The sequence below is a fragment of the Macaca mulatta genome, chromosome 4, assembly GCF_049350105.2.
Source record: "Macaca mulatta isolate MMU2019108-1 chromosome 4, T2T-MMU8v2.0, whole genome shotgun sequence".
In the NCBI taxonomy this organism is placed as follows: domain Eukaryota; kingdom Metazoa; phylum Chordata; class Mammalia; order Primates; family Cercopithecidae; genus Macaca; species Macaca mulatta.
In genome coordinates, this window is record NC_133409.1 from 85,750,693 (window position 1) to 85,771,700 (window position 21,008).

The 21,008-nt window shown below is 38.4% G+C and overlaps 1 pseudogene; it reads right to left on the minus strand.

The window, feature by feature from the left end:
• Window positions 1–7,301: 7,301 nt before the first annotated feature.
• Window positions 7,302–7,849, minus strand: LOC696433 (peroxiredoxin-2 pseudogene; annotated as a pseudogene).
• Between the last annotated feature and the right edge of the window lie 13,159 nt (window positions 7,850–21,008).

Sequence of the window (21,008 nt, forward strand, 5' to 3'; positions counted from 1 at the left end):
ACAAAAAAAGAGAATTTTAGACCAATATCCCTGATGAACATCGATGCAAAAATCCTCAATAAAATACTGGCAAACCGGATTCAGCAACACATCAAAAAGCTTATCCACCATGATCAAGTGGGCTTCATCCCTGGGATGCAAGGCTGGTTCAACATTCACAAATCAATAAACATAATCCAGCATATAAACAGAACCAAAGACAAGAACCACATGATTATCTCAATAGATGCAGAAAAGGCTTTTGACAAAATTCAACAGCCCTTCATGCTAAAAACGCTCAATAAATTCGGTATTGATGGAACGTACCTCAAAATAATAAGAGCTATTTATGACAAACCCACAGCCAATATCATACTGAATGGGCAAAAACTGGAAAAATTCCCTTTGAAAACTGGCACAAGACAGGGATGCCCTCTCTCACCACTCCTATTCAACATAGTGTTGGAAGTTCTGGCTAGGGCAATTAGGCAAGAGAAAGAAATCAAGGGTATTCAGTTAGGAAAAGAAGAAGTCAAATTGTCCCTGTTTGCAGATGACATGATTGTATATTTAGAAAACCCCATTATCTCAGCCCAAAATCTCCTTAAGCTGATAAGCAACTTCAGCAAAGTCTCAGGATACAAAATTAATGTGCAAAAATCACAAGCATTCTTATACACCAGTAACAGACAAACAGAGAGCCAAATCATGAATGAACTTCCATTCACAATTGCTTCAAAGAGAATAAAATACCTAGGAATCCAACTTACAAGGGATGTAAAGGACCTCTTCAAGGAGAACTACAAACCACTGCTCAGTGAAATCAAAGAGGACACAAACAAATGGAAGAACATACCATGCTCATGGATAGGAAGAATCAATATCGTGAAAATGGCCATGCTGCCCAAGGTAATTTATAGATTCAATGCCATCCCCATCAAGCTACCAATGAGTTTCTTCACAGAATTGGAAAAAACTGCTTTAAAGTTCATATGGAACCAAAAAAGAGCCCGCATCTCCAAGACAATCCTAAGTCAAAAGAACAAAGCTGGAGGCATCACGCTACCTGACTTCAAACTATACTACAAGGCTACAGTAACCAAAACAGCATGGTACTGGTACCAAAACAGAGATATAGACCAATGGAACAGAACAGAGTCCTCAGAAATAATACCACACATCTACAGCCATCTGATCTTTGACAAACCTGAGAGAAACAAGAAATGGGGAAAGGATTCCCTATTTAATAAATGGTGCTGGGAAAATTGGCTAGCCATAAGTAGAAAGCTGAAACTGGATCCTTTCCTTACTCCTTATACGAAAATTAATTCAAGATGGATTAGAGACTTAAATGTTAGACCTAATACCATAAAAATCCTAGAGGAAAACCTAGGTAGTACCATTCAGGACATAGGCATGGGCAAAGACTTCATGTCTAAAACACCAAAAGCAACGGCAGCAAAAGCCAAAGTTGACAAATGGGATCTCATTAAACTAAAGAGCTTCTGCACAGCAAAAGAAACTACCATCAGAGTGAACAGGTAACCTACAGAATGGGAGAAAATTTTTGCAATCTACTCATCTGACAAAGGGCTAATATCCAGAACCTACAAAGAACTCAAACAAATTTACAAGAAAAAAACAAACAACCCCATCAAAAAGTGGGCAAAGGATATGAACAGACATTTCTCAAAAGAAGACATTCATACAGCCAACAGACACATGAAAAAATGCTCATCATCACTGGCCATCAGAGAAATGCAAATCAAAGCCACAATGAGATACCATCTCACACCAGTTAGAATGGCGATCATTAAAAAGTCAGGAAACAACAGGTGCTGGAGAGGATGTGGAGAAATAGGAACACTTTTACACCGTTGGTGGGATTGTAAACTAGTTCAACCATTATGGAAAACAGTATGGTGATTCCTCAAGGATCTAGAACTAGAAGTACCATATGACCCAGCCATCCCACTACTGGGTATATACCCAAAGGATTATAAATCATGCTGCTATAAAGACACATGCACACATATGTTCATTGCGGCACTAGTCACAATAGCAAAGACTTGGAATCAACCCAAATGTCCATCAGTGACAGATTGGATTAAGAAAATGTGGCACATATACACCATGGAATACTATGCAGCCATCAAAAAGGATGAGTTTGTGTCCTTTGTAGGGACATGGATGCAGCTGGAAACCATCATTCTTAGCAAACTATCACAAGAACAGAAAACCAAACACCGCATGTTCTCACTCATAGGTGGGAACTGAACAATGAGATCACTTGGACTCAGGAAGGGGAACATCACACACCGGGGCCTATCATGGGGAGGGGGGAGGAGGGAGGGATTGCACTGGGAGTTATACCTGATGTAAATGACGAGTTGATGGGTGCAGCACAGCAACATGGCACAAGTATACATATGTAACAAACCTGCACGTTATGCACATGTACCCTACAACTTAAAGTATAATAATAATAAATAAATTAAAAAATAAAAAATAAATTAAAAAAAAAGGTAAAGTTAAAATACCAAATGTACCATTTAATTCAAACCTCAGAAGTTTCACACACAAAGAAAAAATAAAGTATTTTAAAAGGGCAATTTGATGACCGAGAACTTGCTTAAAAATATCTGGCTTGATTTTTATTACCTGTTACAAAATAAGCACTCCTTACATTGGAAATCTTCATATTTACTAGATAATCCTCATGCTTCCCTTCCAGGGATTTACATCGTTTTATACAGATGAAATTATGCCCTAATTTATCAGGTGCTGCTCAGCTAAAGAGAAGATATTTGTATCGCAGAAAGCACTTCAGCATTTCTTTTTTTTTTTTTTTTTTTTTTTTTTTGGGTCCTCAATTACCCCATCTGTTTGCTTTCATGTCACATTTTCTCTGAGATCCAGCTTTCAGATGCATGAATGCTCCACCCAGCACTTTGACCTTATTCATTTCCATATTTATCCCTCCTCATCCTGGAGTGGTTGTACTGATAGGACCCTGTTTGTTCGCCATATACTTTTCCAATAGTCACATTTGATTCTTTAGTGATTATCAATTATATTAGCTTCCAACAACTTTCCTTCTTGGGTTGCCTTGCTGTCTATGTAATGTTACAGTCCTCAATGCCTTGTGCTTTGATTTACAATAGTAAAGAACACATATATTTTGGCCACTAAGACTATGATCCTCTCTATCCTCCCTGAAATATCTATGCATAAACTGGTATGCTAATTTATCCCATATCAGTTATCTCTTTTCTGGAGACCTGTGTACTTCTACTAAAGATTTTAGGTGGCCCTATACACCACTAAAACCTATTGCATTGAAGGCATTTTATCCACTGCAATATTTTCTGTGTTGTGTAAATGCCACTTAATGTAAAGTTTAAGCTGTTCCTTAAATTGATATATACATCCTATATTAATCCACCCAAAAGTGAAGTTGGAAAAATTGTTTTCCACCAGTTGGTAAAGATGCACAGATAAAAATATTCCTTCTGGATATGAATTTCTGGGTGCTGGGAAGAAATAAAACAAATGAATAGACTAATATTAAATTAAGGAAATATCAAAAGAACCTAATAAAAATTATTTTTTGGCAGAATGAATCACCATATCTATAGCTTGTATCTCATATATAGCTCAGTTTAGAATGTAAGTGGCTAACCAATATTAGGACACATGGACATTAGAACTCATTGGGTATTATTTTATATATGAATATATCTAAATATTGTTATCATTGAACACAAAGTATACACAAGTACACCAGGCCCCATTCTATTTTGTGTCTGCAAGGCCACCAGCAAAACTGTCCCAGATGGAAATGTTATCATGAACTCTCTGGGCTCCCCTTAGTTTTTCTACATGATTGTTATCATCATTAAATAGTCCTAAGATCTACTGGGGGTGTTTCCTTTGAAACATACTTTTATTGGACCACAACTATAGTTGCTAATAGAGAACTTTGCTTCTGTGTGAGACAAGAGGTCCTAATTAGAATATTTAGCCAAGAGATGTTAACAGATGTTAACAGGTTTCTGACCTGCAATCATTACAACGAAGGCCTGGCTACTATCATGAACTATCTTTTTTATTCACCTGACAAATAATTATGTGGCACATACTGTGCACCAAATCCAATTCTAGGCATCAGTAAACAAAATAGAAAATGATTTTCTGTTCATATGGAATTTACTGTACAGTACATCCTTTTCAACCCAAACTGTAAATTCCACAGCTTCCTAAGACTGATATTCCAAAAAGGATGTTAAAAATACAGAAAGGCTGGGCACGGTGGCTCACACTGGTAATCATAGCACTTTGGGAGGCCAGGGGGGTGGGGGGCGGGTAACCTGAGGTCAAGAGTTCGAGACCAGCCTGGCCAATATGGTGAAACCTCATCTCTACTGAAAAACCAAAAATGTATACCTGGGCATGGTGGCATGTGCCTGCAGTCCCAGCTACTCTGGGAGTCTGAGGCAGGAGAATCGCTTGAACCCAGGAGGCGGAGGTTGCAGTGAGCTAAGATCGTGCCACTGCACTCCAGTCTGGGTGACAGAGGGAGACTCCGTCTCAAACAAACAAACAAAAAAAGAATAGCAGAAATAAACCCACTTTTTATTGAGATCCGGTAAGAATGACATTTTTTCATAAACTGGAATAGATATGAGTTCTCAATTGAGAAATGTAATAGGGTAGGGTCTATATTAATATTATAATAACAGTGGAACAAAACTATTATAAGGTAGGGCATTACTGCCATTAGGATGAAATGAATGTGAGGGCCATCTGGATTTTCTTTAGTAGCTGTTTAAGTCTAGTTCATTAATAGCAGAGCTTAAAAGCAGCCATGCATAGCACAAATTAGGCAGCTTTGGACTGTGCTTTCTTGAAGTTCTAGACCAAAGGTAAGAACAGTACCAAACCAAATACTGCATTCATTCAGTCTTTAATCCTTTTGTTCAGCAGTGGAATGCTAAATGACAGGAGAATGCATCTTCATAAACAATAATGATTTGTGTCTCATGTCAGCTGCAAAGCCATCTAGAAACAAACCACAGCCTTGCTCAACTGAGCAGCTGCCATTTCCCTGGTCCTGCTTTTATTGTTGCAGAGCTGGGAAACACAAACAATGGTCCTGCACCTGCTGCCAGGCCTGCCAGAATGATGATGATGCTGTCATTCAGGCCAAGAGGAAGGGACTATAAAAACAGACACATGCCCTCACAAGCTCAGCTGCTCGCCTCCCTGGTGCTGCTGTCCTGCCAAACCTATGGCCAGTCCAGGTTGCCGCACAACTGTACAGACCATTGCAGGAGACAGACAGATTCTCTGGGGAAGCGCAAGTAAATTTGGTCAGGTTGGACTCAGCTTCATTAACTTCCTGTGGGAGAAAAAGTGTAGCCTGAGTGTTAGAGAGGGGCACATGTGGGACTCCCTAATGCACATGACTGTTCTCTTTGTCTTCTTATATTTTTATCTGTCAATTCCTTTCGTCAACACAATGGTGATGAGACACAGCCTGTTTGCCATACCCAGAAGAGAGAGATAAGAGTCTTTTATGAGAGCTTATATCTTCTCTTTGACTTTCTCCTCCTGGATGATTTAGGCTTTCACCACTACTTCTCTTGGGATGACTCTCCCAAACCATCAGTTCAATGTGGAATCCGGGAACTTTAGTGCTAAAAGTTGCCACTGAAATTGTCCTGTCCAACTTCCAAATGTTAAAGTTGAGAAAACTGAAGCTCTGGAATGGCAAATGATTTTCCAAGAAGGGGCTAGTAAAATCAGATTAGAACCTGCCTCGACTCCCAATCTAGTGCTCCTTCCATGCTCCATATCCTCTCTAATGTCTCCTACAACATCTTGCCCTCTCCCCTTACTTTTATTTCTACAGTCGATTTTGTATTCTAAGTAGTTGCTAAGTTTCACACAGCTTTGTAATAGCTTCCTGGCTCATATCCCACCTGCATGCACAAATCTCTTCTAAGATAACCACTGCCGATTACATGTTTAAAATGTATTTTAAAATGCTCTATTTTTGCGGTTATTTTAACTAAGGCTTCTTGTTGCCTCAAATGAGGTCAAAGTAGATCAAACCCACCTTGCCTGCCTATCTCCAAAAGGCTACTATGTCTCTGTTATTCTCTAGCCTAAACCGACAGTTTTCTGTTCTTATAACACTGCCGGTATTTTTCCACTTACTGCTCCTTCCGTCTGGAATGGCCGTTCAAAATCTCTGCCTGTCAATGTGCTCCCCAGCCTTTAAGACTCAGATCAGACATCACCTCTTCCATGAAGCCATCACTTAGGCCCCAAACTCTTCCTTCTGTGTTTTCCTATGATGAGTAATTCCTCTTTTGTATACCACATGAAAGTGTAGTTATTAGTGTATATATTTTATCCTTTCAAGTAGATTTATAATTTTCCTATGCCTGAGATTCTGTCCCATACAGTCTTCTACCCCTGCACCCTCTCCCAACAGTATCTAACATAGTGCCTTGAATATAGTCAATGTTCAGGGATATTAATTGAATGTTATACTATTTGATCAAGGTCTGACAACAATATTTTTCCCGTAGCTTAGAAAGTTCATTTTGGAGCTGGGCGTGGTGGCTCACGTCTGTAATCCCAGCACTTTGGGAGGCTGAGGTGGGCGGATCACGAGGTCAGGAGGTCGAGACCATCCTGGCTAACACGGTGAAACCCTGTTTCTACTAAAATTACAAAAAATTAGGCCTGCGTGGTGGTGGGTGCCTGTAGTCTCAGCTACTCGGGAGGCTGAGGCAGGAGAATCGCTTGAACCCGGGAGGCGGAGCTTGTAGTGAGCCGAGATCCCGCCACTGCACTCCAGCATGGGCAGCAGAGAGAGACTCCATCTCAACAACAACAAAAAAGGTTCATTTTGACTTTTTAAACTGTATCTATTGCATCACGGCATCTTGGAATTAGAAACCAAAGACCAAGGAACATATTTAAAATTATAGTAAAACATACATAACAGAATATCGACCTTTTTTTTTCTGTCCCTTACACTTTATTGGTCAACTCTAGGCCTGTGTGCAGCTGGGTGGGTTTGGAGGAGAGCATCATTATTCACCAGCTCCCAGGTGGAGGCCTGCGAAGGCCTTGGCCTAGCCTTCCAGGGTCCCAGACTGTGGACTTTGGAGGGGCAGATCAGGCCTTTCCTGGGTCAGCACAGGGCACCCAGGTGACAGCACTGGTGGGTACCCAGGTGACAGCACTGGTGGGCAGCCAGCACAGGCACCTAGGTAAGGGCACAAGCTCACTATCCCTCAGCCAGCCTAATTGCGTTTGGAGAAATACTCCTTGCTGTCATCCACGTTGGGCTTAATCGTGTCACTGGCAGGCTTCCAGCCAGCGGCACAAACTTCCGCGTGCTCTTCTGTGTACTGGAAGGCCTGGACCAGCTGCAGAGCGTCCCACAGGCAAATCATTAACAGTGATCTGGGAAGGACACAATGCCCGCATCTGTTTTCAGCACGGCACAATCCTCAGACAAGCCTCTGGTCATGTTAGCAAGCAGGGGAATGTTCAGGGGGCCCAAGTCTCCCTCCCTCTGGGGGTTGTTGATCCAAGCCAGGTGGGTGAACTGAGAGTCCACTGAGATGCCCAGCACTTGGCAGCCCAGCTTGCAGAAGTCCTCAGCATGGTCGCTGAACGTGATGATCTCCGTGGGGCACACAAAAGTGAAGTGCAGAGGGTAGAAAAAGAGGACTACGTACTTCTCTTTGAAGTCCGACAGCTTCACTTCTTTGAAAGTGCCATCCACCACGGCGGTGGCGTTGAAGTCAGGGGCGGACTATCCCATGCACGCGATTACAGAGGCCATGACTGAAAGCTGTGTGGGCTAAGGCTGGACTTAGGGGCAACCAGACGCGTGGACCCACGTTCTCAGCACCAAAACTGGCCATCTTAACCATCATTTACAGGTAAAATTCAGTGGTGTTAAGTACATTCATAATGTTATATAATTATCACTACTATCCATCTTCAGAACTTTTTTCATTTTGCAAAACTGAAACTCTATACCCATTAAACAATAACTCCCCATTCCCCTTTCCTCCCAGCCCCTGGGAACCATAATTCTAATATCAAATTCTATGAATCTGACTATTACAAGCACCACACATAAGTGAAATCATACAGTATTTGTCTTTTTGTGCTGGCTTGTTTCACTTAGCATGATGACATCAAGGTTCATTAATATGGTAGCATGTGCCAGAATTTCCTTCTTTTTAAAGGCTGAATAGTGATTATATAGAGAGAATATTTTGAATATATATTATACATGTAATATTCCATCACACACACACACACACACATCACGTTTTAGTTATCCATTTATCCATAAGTGCACACTTGCCTTGCTTCCATTTTTGGCTATTGTAAATAACGTCACTGTGAATATGGATATAAAAATATCTCTTTGAGATCCTGCTTTTAATTATTTTGGTATACACACAAAAGTGGAATGGATCATATGGTAATTGTATTTTTAATTTTTTAAAGGAATCTCCATGCTGTTTTCTACAATTCTACATTAAAAAGTTGGATTCTAGGCTGGACATGGCGGCTCACATCTGTAATCCCAGCAGTTTGGGAAGCCAAGGTGGGTGGATCACAAGGTCAGGAGTTCAAGACCAGCCTGGCCAAGATGGTGAAACCCTTGTCTCTACTAAAAATACAAAAAATATTAGCTGGGTGTGGTGGCACATGCCTGTAATCCCAGCTAGTCAGGAGGCTGAGTCAGACAATTGCTTGAATCCAGGAGGCAGAGGTTGCAGTGAGCCAAGATTGCACCACTGCACTCTAGCCAGGGTGACAGAGTCAGACTCCACCAAAAAAAAATTGGATTCTTTTAAAAAATCTTCCAAAAGTCTAACATGTAAGAGAATATCTGAAGTAAGAAATAACAGAAACTACAGCACTGCTATCTATCCAAGCTGCTTTGGTCAGGTGAATCACAGCTGGTGTTCAGAAGCCAATTCACTGTAAAAAATATCACACACAGCCTGTGGTTCCTGAGCCTGACTGTGCATGAGAATCTTCACACCAGATAGTTGAAGCTAGAACCTCTGGGAACTTAGAATCACATAGAGCTCCTCCAACAGTTATAGTCATTGTCTGGCCATATGTGAGGAGTCTTTTCATGGATTGTGAGTATGTCCACAAACTTGGACTAATGGTATTGGTGCAATTAATATTTACTTAAAAATATCTAGTTGTTTAAATAGGTTCACATCCATGGACATACCTTGAGGCAACCGTGTACGCCCTAAGGTAACTCCAGAGTGGTAGGGCAGGTAAACTGGAGACAGACAGACTGTGGAGCCAGACCCAACAGGAAGGAAGTAGACAAGAAAACAGATGAGTGTGCAGGAAATCAGTAGCTACAGATTTCACTAGCCCTACACGTGGTAGTCAGGGAGATGAGAGAAGTCATAGTATAAAAGAGGATCCAAGAGTAGGCAAAACTTGGAAACCAGGTATTTGGAAAGGCAGTTGGCATCAGGGAAGTCCATCAGTAGGGGGCAAGAGCAAGGCAAAATAGGGGACAGGGGAAAAGATACTAGGCCTAGAGGAAATAACATATTAGGCAGTTCACAAAATTAAAAAGAAATTAGGCACAGATGAACAACTAGAGCATAAAATAAGAACTAATATCAAAGGCAGCATCCCCTCTTTTTGCCATTTCTTCATTTTGTCATTCTTTCATCCATTCAGTGGCAATTGCTGTGGACCTACTTGGTGCTTGGCAATATGGGTCCAGACTGCTCTTCTGGAATCCTTTAATCCCTTTTATTTAAGATAAGGAATAGTCCAAAAATCCTACCACACAATGTCATTACTAACAACATGTACACTGGTTGCTTCCCTTACTTTAAGTAGTGTGCATACGCATGTTTTCCAAACAGCCTGGGTCTGTAAATAAAAAGTGGTCACTCTTTCAGGAGGTATCTTAACAATACCATTGAAAGAGGTCTTTTACTCTGTCAGCATTGTTTTGAATTCCAATTTTGTCAGTGCTTTCTTGATTAATTTAACAAGTGATTACCCAGCCAGTAGACTATTTTTTTCCTGATGTTCTTTTTTTTTCTCTTCTCTCTCCTGTGCTACACTTTATGAACTCTCCTTTCTCATTAAATTAATGTGTGAGCAGGAGTTAGAAAGATAACTAAACTAAAATTAGTCATGTTTTTTAGTTTTTAGCAGCAGTGATATGATTTACTAGAGAAGGAAATTGGAACTGTGAACAAAAATTAAGCTTTTGAATTATTTAAAGATTTCATTCATCCTTGTTATTCCCAACCCCAGAGAACTCTGTTCACCATGAGTAGGGAAAAAGTTTCATACAAAAACATAGTCTAGTTTTAAATGCTTTTTCTGAATTCTGAACAAGCATAAATTGTGTTTATTTCTTGAAATTTAGGTTAGCAATCTTAATTTAAAATATGCTGCCCATAATTTCATCATTTGTGCATTTGTTAATTAAACTGGTAATGTTATCAAAACAAAATTGAGTTTCAATTTAGTTTTGTGAATATATTTTTCATAACTAAAAACAGTTTTACAGCTAATGTAGACATAGAGCATTCTTTGAATAGATAATCATCATTACCCAAATTAAGCAAGTGTTTGAGGGTCCTTTCAATCCTCTGATGGTACATTATTTCTGACTGTAACATGCCACTGACTTATCTGACCCTCAGCAAATGACTGACTTTAATGCATCCATTATTCTTTCTGAAACTGTGCTCTTTTTTCTTTTTGCTTTGTTTTATCTTCACGATATCTTTGTTGTCAAATAGGTATTTAAGGTTATCACTACTGAGAGTTTTTATAGAAGACATTCAATATATTGGAAGTAGAAAAAGAATGATTTACTCTGCTGTCATCTTTATTATCTTATGCAAGAAGTCAAAATGAAAATTCAACATAAATGCTTTCCAGTAGCAAAACTCAATATAAATGATAGAACTGGTACATCTTTCTCTCTCTAGTCTATTGTTTTCCAAGGTGGTTCTAAGAATGCCTAGACCATAGGATGCTCCACATAAAAATGGTTCTGGGATGAGATGAGTTTGGAGAATGTTGCACTGCATACTCACGTTTGGAGATATCCAAGGCCTATTAGTATATTACAGGCTGAATAAACTTGCTGTAAAGTAACCTGTATAACTTTATTCAAGTGTTTTCTACAGTTATTTGGACAGAGAATCATTTCCTCTCCTCTTGGAAGAAGTGTTCCAAAAATAAATGTTAAGAAACACTGATTTATTGTTTCTTGCTTAAAACACACTTACTAGTATCTGTGTAATTACTATATGTTAAGTATACAGCACAGAAAGAGCTGCCTTCTGACTAGCAAATTATATGCTAACTTTAAAATACAATGTAGGTTTGGAGTGCTGTCAACAAGATGGCAGAAGAAAAATTTTTAGCCCTCATCCTGCCACAGAAACACCAATTTCACAATTATATGTGAACCCAAATATCTTTATGAGAAGTTCAAAATTCACTTAAGATGTTGCAGTAACTCAGATTCACACAAAACCAAAATACCATATTGAACTGGGCAAGAAGAGCAATTTCACTTTACTCACTTCACTTCCTTCCTCAGGCACAGTTCAGTGCTAAGAAAGATTGCTTCAGCCCATGACTCCTCTCTCGGAGGGAAAGAAAGGAGTTTGCACCCAACATTCTCAGGCTTTTGGGGTGCTAACTGAGAGACCTGTTTCTGTTCTACCTCACTCAGAATGCTAAAGAAACCACAGCATAATTTTAACACCTGGGGACAGTTAAGAACAAAAAACATGGGTCGGACAGCTTACTGCAGCCAGCATAGTTATGCAAGATTGGGAGAAGGCATACAACCCCAACATTTCTCTCCCAGAAGATGAGGGAGAACAGTGAAGCATGCATCCAATGCCCTGGTCTTTTATTGTACTGCCCTAGGGAAAAGGGGTTGGCAGCTTACTGTGGCCAGCATTGCTCCTTGCAATTGAGAGAAGGTGCACAACACTAAAATTTATCCCTCAGGAGGAAGAGAGAGAAGTAGAAAATGCAATGTACATCTATAGAAAAGGTTTGGGAGGCTATTAGAATCTCTAACCAGGTTTATTGGTGAAGATCTTTTCCTACTGCAGCCAGTCTTTAAAGATTGGAAGAGGTGGCTATTTCTTCAAATGTGCAGGCATCAACAAAAACTACAAAAAGCACCAAAAATTAGTAAAATGTGACACAATCAAGGAACAAAATAACTGTGTAGTAACTGACCATAAAGAATTACAGATATATGAATTGCCTGACAAAGAATTCAAATTAATCATCTTAAAGAAGTTCAGTGTGTTACAAGAGAGCACAGACAGACAACTAAATAAAATCAGGAAAATTATACATGAACAAACTGAGACTATCATCAAAGAAATAAAACCATAAAAAAGAACCAAATAGAAATTCTAGAGCTGAAGAATACAATACCTAATATCTAAACTGAAAAATTCAGCAAATTAAATTGTAGACTTGATTATACAGAAGAAGTAATTTTAAAACTCAGGTCATTTGAAATTATCTAGTTAGAGAAACAAAAATGAAAAATAGTAAAGAAAATCTAAGGACCTACGAAACACCTTCTAGCAAACTAGTTTATGTACTATGTAAATTTTAGAAGGACAGAGAGAAAGGGGTAGAAAGTTTATTTAAGGAAATAATCTTGAAAACTTCCCAAATCTTGGGAGATATATGGAACTGCAGTTTCATTAAGTCTAAAAGACCCAAATAGGATTAAATCTACACCAAAATACATTATTATCCAATTGCCAAATATCAAAGACAAGGAGTTTTCAAAGCAGCAAAAGAAAAGCGATTTGTCACATACAAGAGATACTCTATAAATCCATCTGTGGACTTCTCAGATGAAGGTTTGCAGGCCAGAAGAGAAGAGAATAATAGAGAAAATAATACTGGAAAAAAAATGACAAAACATCAACCAAGAATACTATAACCAGCAAACTGTCTTTCAGAAATGAAGGAGAGGGAAAGATTTTCCCAGACAAACAAAAACTGAAGTTTATCTCCACTAAAACTGCATGTCAAAAATACTAAAGGGAATTCTTTAAATTGCAACAAAATGATGCTAAACAGTATCACAAGAACATATGAAAGTATAAAACCCACTAGTAAAATTAAATATATAGATAAATATAGAATATTATAATACTGTACAGGTGGTATATAAATCACTTTTAATTGTAGTATAAATGTTAAAAGACAAAAGTATTATGAATAACCATAAAAGAAAAACTACCAAATTTTTTCAAGGTACACATAACATAAAAGGTGTAAATTGTGCCATAAATAACATAAAGTGTGAGTTGTTGGAGAAGTACAAGTGGAATTTTTTTATGTGACAGTAGTTAAGTTATTATCAGTTTAAAATAGACTGGTACAACTGTAAGAGGTTCTATCTAGCCTCATGGTAACCACAAAGAAAATACCTATAGAAGATAACAGGAAGGCTGGAAGAGATGGCTCATTCCTGTAATCTCAGCACTTTGTGAGCCTAAGGCGGAGGATGATTTGAGACCATGAGCTTGAGATTAGCCTGAAGCAGTATAGTGAGAGCCCATTTCTATAAAATAATTTTTTTAAAAAAATTAGCAAGGCATGGTGGTGTCCCCCTATAGTTCCAGATACTTGGGAGGCTGAGGCAAGAAGATCACTTTAGCCCAGGAGTTTGAGCTGTTGTGAGCTATGATTGCATCACTGCACTCCAGCTTGGGTGACAGAGCAAGATGCTGTCTCAAAAAAAAAAAAAAAAAAAAAAAAAAAAAAAAAGAAGCAGCAGCTACAGGGAAGAAAGAGAAAGAAATCAAAACATATTATTATTTAAAAAAAAAATCAGTAAAGCACAAAGTAAGATACTGCAAGATCAGCAGAAAATAACTAACAAAGTGACAATAGTAAGTCCCTCCTATCAATAATTACTTTAAATGTTAATGTATTAACCACCCAAATCAAAAGAGAGAGAGTTGCTGAATGAATTAAAAAAATAAAAATAAGACTCAACTGTATGTCTACAAGAGACTTATTTTAGATTTAAGGACACATATAGGCTGAAAGTAAAAAGATGTTCTATGCAAAAAATAAATGAAAACAGGAATGGCTATACCTGTATCAGAATTAAAATAGACATTAAGTCAAAATGCAATGTAGATTTCATTTTTACAAACACTGGCTAGATGATCTCTAACAAATAATGTCAGATAGTTAATATTACTGTGCTGAGGAAAAGTACAAAAGTGAAATATTTCCTGGGCCTTTAGGATGTTCAATCAATGATAAATCAAATTTATATAGCTTAAAATTACTATTTGTTTCTTATTGGGAAAAAAACAAGTACAGTCAGCACTCCATATCTATGGGTTCTGCATCTGTAGATTCAGTCAACCATTGATGAAAAATATTTTTAAAAAATCCGCAACAATATACATAGTAACAGTACAACAAAAAAATTATACAGATTTAAACAATATAGTATGACAACTATTTACATAGCATTTCCATTGTATTAGGTATTATAAGTAATTTACAGATGATTTAAAGTATGCAGGAGGATACAGTAGGTTATATGTATTTACTATGCTATTTTATATAAGGGCCTTGAGAATTTGCAGACTTGGGTATCTGCAGAGGGTCCTGGAACCAGTACCCTGTGGATACCAAGGATATGAGAATTAATATCATTTTTTTGACAAGATGAACTATTTTAAGTTCTAGTGTTTCTTTTTAAAATATGATTATTCTTGCCAGCAAATTTTTGATAATTAGAACTAGAAAAAGAATAGTTGTTTCTTCTCTTTTGTCATTTCCTTAAATTGAAATTATGTTTCAAAGAAAATTTACTGTTTTCTTCTTATATAACTGAGTTCTTACTTTCCATTAGACTAACATTTCCACGGGCCTTTGGGATATCAGAGGAAATAGATGGGAGGGACAAGATTATGATCCACATATTTCTATCCCATCTTTGCTCTTGTGAGTAAACAACTCCATTTAGCTTCTCATCAAGTTTTCACATTGTGATAGATAAGCAATGAGATGCAAATGGACTTCAAAACACCTGGCCCTGAATAGGGGGCTTGGAAAATAAATTAATTTAGAATGTAAAAGCTGGATGTCACCTCAGAAATAATCCAATTCAAGGGCTCTCAATGCTGGCTGCAGCATAGAACCACACAGATAGCTTTGAAACAAACAAACCAGCAAGCAAACAAACAAATGGCAATGGTTGAGGGCCCAGTACACACAGATTCATACTGATTAATTACTTAATTAGTATTCCAGTGAAATCTGGAGTCTGAGACTTAATATTTTAAAGAACTCTCCAATGGTGGGGAGAGGGAGAATCAAAAGAGAAGTTAAAGTTGATAACAACTAATCCTCTCAAACTCCATCACATTCTGAGTGAGGAATTTCTTGAGCAAGTAAGTGATTTTCTTGTTTACTGTTGGAAAATCTGTTAGCCATTTGAATTAGAAAACAGATCTTCTTATTCTTAACCTGAGCACTTTCCATCATATAGCGTTGCCTTTCCTCACCATTCTCCTTAGCTGCATGAAATTTTTTTCATGGATAAATCATACAACTTCTTTGATGTTCATGTTTTGCCTTACCTGGTCAATGGTACCCAACAGGACCATTTTAGGATCAAATAATAACTATAAAACATGCCTGCGTAAATGTATATGGTGTTGCTGATATATTACAAATGATCCAAACTACATTGTTCATTTACACTAATTAATAGAATGTTTCCCATCAGCTTTTACTTGAAGAAGTGTTTTCGCAATTTTTCTTTGAAATTTAAGACCATCTCTCAGCATGTTATTTACTCCCAGATTCAATCTCTTTGCTGAAGCTACTGAGTGATTTTCAACATCCAACCCACTCTGGGACATAATCCCTTCTTAGTGACTTTACAAAAAAAAAGGAAAAACAAAAACAAAATAAGAATTCTTAAATAAGTGACTAGCGCCATGTCCTAGACTATGATAGTGTTTTGTTGCCCTACAAAATAAGAAGTGAGAGCAAGAGAAAGTACTTTCTCCACACCGGAGTCCCCACAGGGACACAGCCAGCAGCCTACCCCCTTTGGAATAGCACCTACTTGCCTCCTCTGCCTGCTGGGTCCCTTCTCCTTTGAGCCCCCACCTCACACAGCAGGTTCTACACCTGGCCAGCTGCTCCTTCACCTCCGTGGAGGCTTCTTCACCAGTGGCTCTGTCTGCCTTACACTCGGAGAAAGGCTGTAGGAATGGGGATGAAGGCAGGCTGCCCCCATGATTGAATGCCAGGGCTGCTAGTATGTCTCCACAGAGAAGATGAGCTACATTGCCTTAGTGCTAGAACTCCAGGTGGTTCTTGGGGTGATCTGTAGAGTCCCAGCATCATTTGAGGTCAATAGAGATAGATGGGTTGTTGAGTAGGTGGTACTCTAAATTCCTACCCAAGGAACAGTGCAGAAAGTACCACAAATAAATGCCTAACTGGCTCCTGGGCACACTGACCAAGGGGCTGCCATGATTCCTAGGCCATCAGGATTTAACTAGATGTTCCACTGGGAATTGCAGGGCTGTCTGCCTAGCCTTCATTACCATGAAAAATCAAAGTTGGAAGTGTGTCAGAGGGCTTCTATGGACATTGTTTTTCACCTACCATAAGGTGATGGCAGTTTGCAGGAAAATTATTTCATGGGAAGTCCCTAGAACGTGCTGATGTAAGCAGCTAACACCAGCCTCTCTAAATCAATCATGTCATGGTTTCAGCCTAATTACTAGAATTGGTGCTCAGACTAAAGAAGTCAGTAAATACCAGAAAGAAAGTTTTATTGCAAAACAGATTGCAGTTCCAGTGAAGTTGTTGTATATGAACAGAAACATGCTGCTTACAGATGTCCCTCAGCCCCAATCCTAAGTAATATATATTACAAAATAGAGGGGGAGGATGCCCACAGTGGCAAGGACAGATGCTCCTAGCAAGGCATCACAAATCAAAAGCAAACCTAAATATTCACAAGAGGTATGCCACGACTAGGTGGAATAAAATCAGACAGGCTCAATTTTTAAAACTGCTTTAGGCGACTGTCTTATTCAGGGGGAAAAAAAAAACTGTCTTCATTTTTAATTCAATGCCTGCTTGTCTTGCATAGAGCAGGCCACCAAGAATGTGAATTAAATGAATCCTGTAGATACAAAGGGGAAAGTACCCATTTCAAAGAGCTTTCTGTCATCCTTATTACCAAGTTCTCTGCTTCCAAAGTATAAGGAAGGAAGTCCTGTGACTATCAGGGGGGACAATGTGATGGGTTTACTATGGGAAATTGAATCAAGTTTCCCACACTTATGTCCAGTGTATTTACACAAAACAGTTACCCTGATCTTTTCCTCATTTATTCCCTAATTTCTTTTCTTAGATAAATGATTTCTTTGAGGCTGAGAATCTGCTAGGCCTTTTACCTTCAGGCTGTAAGCCTCTTTGAGGTGTGTAATTGTATCTCATACCTAGCATAATAGGTGTTCAATAGATAGTTGCATATTCATGTCTTATGTAATGGCCCTGCCAATGAGGTCACTGTCAGCCAACAGATTTTTTTGATTCATGACTTTATATTTTGGACATTTTTCCATCTCTACAGATGGACCCTTCATCTACAGATGAAATGACCCTTCATTTCTTTCTTAATTTAGTCTCCACTTCTTTCTTCCAGTCCCTTCCTTCTCTTCCTCTGCCTCCCACCACAGTGTATGGTTCCAGGTCTGAATGCTTTTGGGGAAATTATCCCCTACCTAATTTATATGATTCTAGAGCTAGTGATAGAAATGTATGTACTTAAATCTGAAAACTTTTTTTTAAAGTTTGAAAAGTGTAATTCATGTCCTTTCCTCCAAAATTATTTTATTTTTGGAAAAAAAAAAAGGTTTTTAAATGAACCTCAGGTGTACCAAATTGGACTGATCCAAATTCTTAGCTTGAGACACATTATCTATTGGTTCATGCATAGTCACATTTTTAAAACATTTTATTTATTTATTTATAAACACAATGAACCCTTGTGAACACATTGGCTGACACAAACACTAGAACATTGCCAGTAACTTAAATAGGTTAGCCTATGTGTTCCAGTTCCCCTGACTCCAATGCACAGGAGCCACTATCCTGAACCTTGTCTTTATCTGGCATCCCCATGCTTTTTAATCACATTTATGCCTAAAGGATATTTTGTTTAATTGCTTTTTAAAAAATTCTTGGAAAAGGTATCCTGTTGTCCAAGTTTCTATAGCTCTTGACTTTGTCATTCAATAATACCTTCCTACATCTCCTTTGGTCACAAAATAGAAAATTTGTCACTAAATTCAAAAAGAAAGAAATAAAGAGAAAAGAAAGAAAGAAAAAGAAAGGAAGAAAACACTTATATATTCTCCCACTGTGAATGGTATGACCCTAAACTTAGGTTATATTAAACCAGGCAACATCACCTGAAGAATAATAAATCTAGAGTAAAACATCAGGAGTTCTCTCATTTATTCTCAGTATCTTCAAGTAAGACTAACACAAGAATAACTAACCCATTAAGATTCATCTATGTTTCATGTTGTTCAGTAATACTTTCCATCGTTTTTTAAATAAGGTAGAGTGCCAGAAATATTTTACATTAATCTATGCTGAAACTTACTGTGCATCTCTTTAATATAATGTTTAATAATTTGATTCAAATAATGATTCTAATTGTTCCTTTTAGCCTAATATCTGGTTTTTCAGCTCATGTAAATACATCTAAGATATTTCTCCTAGCATTTCTGGCACAAACAAGCCCTCAAATTTTCTGGGTAAGTTTTCTAGGCTCAACATTATAGCAACTCAAGATTAAACTCCCTGGAATTTTCTGGGGCTGCTCACAGGAATCCAGTCTTTGAATCATCAGAGACTTGAGCTTTTTTTCTTTTTTTTTTTTACACAACAGTCTCACTCCTTTGCCCAGGCTGAAATGCAGTGGTGTCATCTGGATTCACTGCAATCTTCGCCTCCCTGTCTCAAGTCATTCTCCTGCTTCAGCCTCCTGAGTATCTGGGACTATAGGCACATGCCACCGCCCCTGCCTAACTTTGTATTTTTATTAGAAAGGATTTCGCCATGTTGGCCAGGCTGGTCCTGAACTCCTGGCCTCAAGTGATCTACCCACTCAGCCTCCCAAACTGCTGGGATTACAGGTGTTAGCCACCACACCCAGCCTCAACCATTAATAATCTAAACTGATTCTCTCACACTGTAGTTGCCAACTTACCACTGAGCTGCAGCATCAAATCCAATCTGGCCATAGAGGTCCACTCTGCAAGCCCATGGAAAGCCAGGCAGCACCTTGTTCTCCAGCTGGAGAACACGCACCATATCCCTTCTGCCAGGCAATTTGTGCAGCAGCATGGAGTCCTGGTTACTAAAAAGAAAAAAAGAAAAAAAAAAAAAAAAAAAGAGGCCTTTTAGATATCCTCCAAAGCTGATGTTGAAGTTCTGGCAGTATGGAAGCTCCATCTGAGACATCAGAAATAAAAATTACAGGAGGAATTGCTGGAAAAATCCAGACTCCAGTTCTTGTCCTAGTAATAGTGTAGAGGAAGTGTTAAGCAGAGGCTGTGATTCTAACAAAAGAGGGAAGGTTTCTTCATTTCCCATAGCTTCAATGAGAAAGTGTAACTAAGGAAGCAACTTTTAGATGAATTTCTTTGGTTATGCAATTACATACTCTTTGAGTGTTTAGCCAACATACCTGTTTATCACTCAGCATTCTAGTGAAAGCTGGAGATGACAAAAAAAGGAGGGAAACTCACATTTATTATATGCCTACCCCTGTGCTAGACTTTTTCTCTTTTATAGATAAGGTAACAGGGGCTCAGACAAGTTAGCTAATTGCCTTGCTTTGTAGTGCCAGAGCAAGGTCTCAGTGCAAACCCTGTGTCCTTTTCATAATAGCATTGCTTACCAATAAAAAAAAAAAAATTAGAATCTAATTGAGAAGAAAGTCACAAGCATAAAAGAAGCATGGTGTCTCCATTGACAACCAAGGAAGCTGGACTGGAGGAAAATTGTCATCAGAGTGAAGCAAAAAGAGGTGGAATCCACAGAGAAAGGCACGTAGCGTGTTCAAGCTCAAGCTAGTGGTCATTAGGAAATAGTATAGAGGCTTGAGTATGATGACTTCATTAGAGGTAGGTATTAGAGAAGAAGATCTGATTACAGTGGCCCAGATTTGATAGTGGTGGTCAGAGGAATGGAGAGGAAGTGTCCCACAGGAAACCCTGATTTTGATTTCCCACAGCATGACTAGAACATGATATAAGGTAAATAAAAGTCTCTGCAATGATGGAGATGTTGTAAAAGAAGGAATGACAGAATACAATTAAAAAATATGTAGTCATTCCAAAAGTTAGAGAATTATCTTGCTGTTGAAGGAAGGAAAAATAATAAAACCAGCTAACAAGCATTGTCAGCTATTAGCCAAACCAGCTCAAAGTGGCTTTATATACATTAACTAAATTAATATTCATAACAGCCTGAGAGGTAGATACTATTATTATCCTTGTTTTACAGGTGAGAAAACTGAGGCATGGGGAAATTAATAATTTGCCCTGATTTCATGGAGTTAATGAGAATTAGAACCAAGCAGTCTGGCTGTAGAGTTTCCATTTTAACTTCCATGTGCAAGACTTGATATACGAACACCAGGGCAGAGAGAGTCTCTCTTTTTTTGATGGGTCCCCAATGTATTATGGAAACTCAGAAGGGGGTTAGATTTTATAAAGAGGTGCAAGATATACAAGTGATATGTGGACATGCTATGGATATGCAATATAAGTGAAATATTCTAGGGACATATTCAGAGTGTGTTACTACAGCTGACACTTAGGGCTGGGCACTAGCAAAAGACAATAGGT